General features: G+C 46.0%; 1 pseudogene; it reads right to left on the minus strand.

Moving 5' to 3' along the window:
• Positions 1-737: 737 nt before the first annotated feature.
• Positions 738-2,514, minus strand: LOC116463901 (heterogeneous nuclear ribonucleoprotein L-like; annotated as a pseudogene).
• Positions 2,515-3,885: the final 1,371 nt, after the last annotated feature.

A 3,885-nucleotide genomic window follows, 5' to 3' on the forward strand; every position in this document is an offset into this window, starting at 1 on the left:
CACAGGTGGGAACTGAACAATGAGAACACATGGACACAGGAAGGGGAACATCACACACTGGGGCCTGTTGTGGGGGTGGGGGGAGGGAGGAGGGATAGCATTAGGAGATATACCTAATGTAAATGACAAGTTAATGGGTGCAGCACACCAACATGGCACATGTATACATATGTAACAAACCTGCACTTTGTGCACATGTACCCTAGAACTTAAAGTATAAAAAAAGTACACTAATTCACAGAAATCCTCCACACTTCCAATTGCAATAAAACTATCCATCTATTACTCTAAAATTAGTGAATATTAATCATTCTATCTTTCCAGCTTTTATTCTGCATTTATGACCCCATTTTACTATTTTTTTCTGTTAGGATACAGTCAAGAAAACTGAAATCATGGTAGTAGGTACTTCAAAGACGGAATTGGTTACCAGATGTTAGAAGGCTCTAGAAGTTCTTGAGCAGGAGTAATTATAGCATAAGTTTACCTTAAATGGGCAGAATTCAGACAGATAACAACAACAACAAAAAGAGACTGTGGAGGTTATTCATAGTGGGCTAATCGGTTTGGGAAAAATAAGTAGCTATAAATCAGTATATTCTAGTATCTTTGAGACAACAAATATGGGAAATTATTTTTCTTTTTTTTTTTCCCAGCAAGTGCTGTGTTTATTTTACAAACAATTTTATTGAAATGTGCCAAGAGTACATGGGCAGCACAAATGTATGAACGGGAAAAAAAAATCACACGTACAATAATTTTTTAAAAGTTAAGGTTAGTCTTGGGAGATATCAGTTCCCCTCTCCCTCCCCCTGCAGACTTCCAGCGTTTCCATTAAGGTTAAGCCTCTACGAACCTAGCATTTAAAAAAAAAAAAAAAAAAAAAAAAAGGAATACAAGATCTTTTGCAAATAACAAAAACAAAAAAAAAATGGCGTAAAGGAAAGAGAAATGTCTTACTGCTCAGATGGGACTCTTCCTAGGCACCTAATTAGAAGGCGTGCTGAGCGGTGGAGAAACACAACTTCAGAGTGTAAGGGTATGGACCATTGGGTTTTTCATCTGGCAATGGTTCAGGAAGCCCAGAGTCTCCAGGGCATCGCTCTTGGATTCCCACTCCAGCAGTCCAGAGGAGCTGCGCTCACTTTTGCCTGAGAATACTTTCACAGAAGATGGCCGCTTCACTCCCAGCTCATCGCAGATCTCAAAGAAGTTCTCCTCGGTCACCTCCAGCGGGGCGTTGAAGAAGTGCAGCACGTTGCTGGGGTGCTGGATGCGGTTCTTGGCTGCCTGCTCTGGGGTGGAGAACCGATTGTTCCGGGATTCACTAAGTCTTTGTAACTGCAAGACCCGTCTTCCAACTCGTATGACTGGCCGGGCATGATGGCTGGCTGCTTGGAGACACAGACATTCAGCTTCTGCCCAAACATGAAGTTGTTGTTGAGGTGGGTAATGGCCCGGTCCATAGCGTAGCCATCAGCCATCTCCACCATGGCGGCCCCCGGCCTGCTTTTCATGAATTTCACCTTCTCCCCATTGCCATACAAGCAGAAGACATTGAAGACTCGGTCACAGTTCATCTTAGATTGATCCAAGCCATAGACCATAAGCACAGGGCTGTCGGCGTGAGGGCCATACTCGGGTGGTGGTGGAGAGGGTGGGGGGTGCCTATACGGGGGGCCGTAGCGACTTGGGCCCCGACGGTAACCCCCCACTGGTGGATCCATCCTTCTCCCTTCGTAGTGAGGTGGGGGGCGGGGGGCCGTAGTCCTCATCATGGTAATGGCTGTGGTACCCACCGTGGGGCCCTCCATATTCCGCAGGGTGATCTCCCAGGAGAGGGGGCTACCTCTGGCGTTTGTTGGGGTTGCTGCCAGGGTCACCTTGTCCACTGAGCTTGGGGTTTGTGTAGTCCCAAGTATCCTGATCATTCTTGAACACATTCAAGCGTTTAGGGTTTGCGTATTCCATCTTCAGAGCACAAGAGCCAGAAGAGATATCAGCCCCATTGAGAGAGGCCTTGGCCTGCTGGGCACTTTGAACAGAGTCAAATTCCACCATCGCCTGAACCCCATTCTTCCTGAAAATGACAATTCTCTGGACAAGGCCACAAGGATTACAGATAGTGTAAAGAACATCCGTGGTGATCGAATAAATGGGGTTCAGGATGGTAAAGAGAAGCACACTGTTCACTCTCCGGGAGTCATCCGAGTCCCCGGGGCGGGAGATCTTCTGGCTGGTAGAGTAGTTGACAAAAGCTGGGTGACCGGCAATGTATATTTGGTTGTCGGCTGCGTAGTTCACTGCGTTGCAAGCACCCAACACATCTTCAAACTCCACCAGTGCTTGTTTCTTTTTAGGCATTACCACCACATAGCTGATGGGTCCAAACTCCTGCAAGGCCTCCACAAGGTCAGCTTCCACTACACCGTCAATCAGGCCCCTGATGTGGACAACTGCGGAGGCAGGGGTCTAGTGCGGGTCATCGTAGTTCTCCCCGCCGCCGACGCCGCCGCCGCCGCCGCCGCCGCCCGCCGCCCCGCCTCCTCCACCGCCACAGCCGCTGCCTCCGTGCTGGTCGCCCGCATTGTCAGTCCTGAGCCGCTTAGTGGCCCGGCCGCCCTCATGGCCGCCGCCATAGTAGCGGCGGCCGCCGCGGCCATCTTCACCATCACTCCCAACCCTCCGCTGCTCCTCCGGCTGCTGCCTCTGCTCCAGCCGCCGACGCCGCTTCTCCCGGGAAATTTTTCTTAGTTTGGGAAAGTTTAAAAGGGTCGTACTTTATCCTGTGGACAATTGAGAGTAGTTTCTGTATTTAAGAAGGATAAACTGTTCTGTGTGCAGGGCGGATTAGAAATAGAAAACATTGGAAGCAGAGAGAAGTTAAGGAAGAATGTTGACATTATCTTCAAGTGTTAAGAACCTGAACGAAACTCATTGCAAAATCATTGCCAGGGAATACAGTGCAGGGCCACTGACTGACTCTAGTAGTGGATGAGGACAACTCCCAGACAGAAATCTGACAATCCATGTTTAGCAGAGGAAAGGAAGCCAGAAATAGTTATTAATAAGTGCAAGACTTCAGTTTTGTTGGTTTTTTTTTCACTCCCAGCAAGCTAAATTTGACAATAATGTAGCTCAGTTTCTCCCAATCTCATTTTGTTTATCTCTATAATCTTGCCCCAGAAAAGCCATTTGTACCCCAGCTCAGAAAATTCTGTATTAATTTGTCTTCATAAGATTGTAAAAATTTCAAAACTGTCTGTTCATGATAATTAGAGAAATACAAATCAAGACCACAATGAGATACCATCTTACACCAACCAGAATGGCTATTACTAAAAAGTCAAAAAATAACAGATGCTGGCGAAGTTGTGAAGAAAAAGGGATGCTTACACCCTGTTGGTGGGAGTGTAAATTAGTTCATCCATTGTGGAAGACAGTGTGGCAATTCCTCCACAGCCTAAAGACAGAAATAGCATTTGACCCTGCAATCCCATTACTGGGTATATACTTAAAGGAATATAAATCATTCTATTATAAAGACACATGCATGCATATGTATTATTTCTGTCATTGGTTGTGTCCTTGCCCCTTTTTCCTCAGTCATACTCAATGGTATTTATCAATTTCATAAGTAATAAGATTGGTATTATTCTTTCTTATATATTTAGTAAAATTTACTGGTAGAAGCCTCTAGGTCTGGAGATATTGCAGAAGTAATATTTGTAATTTAAAAATGTATTTTCTAGGCCTGGCATGGTGGCTCATGCCTGTAATCCGAGCACTTTTGGAGACCAAGGAGGGTGGATCACCTGAGGTCAGGGGTTCAAGACCAGCCTGGCCAACACGGTGAAACCTCATCTCTACTAAAAACACAAAACA

Source organism: Hylobates moloch, unplaced genomic scaffold (assembly GCF_009828535.3).
Source record: "Hylobates moloch isolate HMO894 unplaced genomic scaffold, HMol_V3 SCAFFOLD_80, whole genome shotgun sequence".
Taxonomy (NCBI): domain Eukaryota; kingdom Metazoa; phylum Chordata; class Mammalia; order Primates; family Hylobatidae; genus Hylobates; species Hylobates moloch.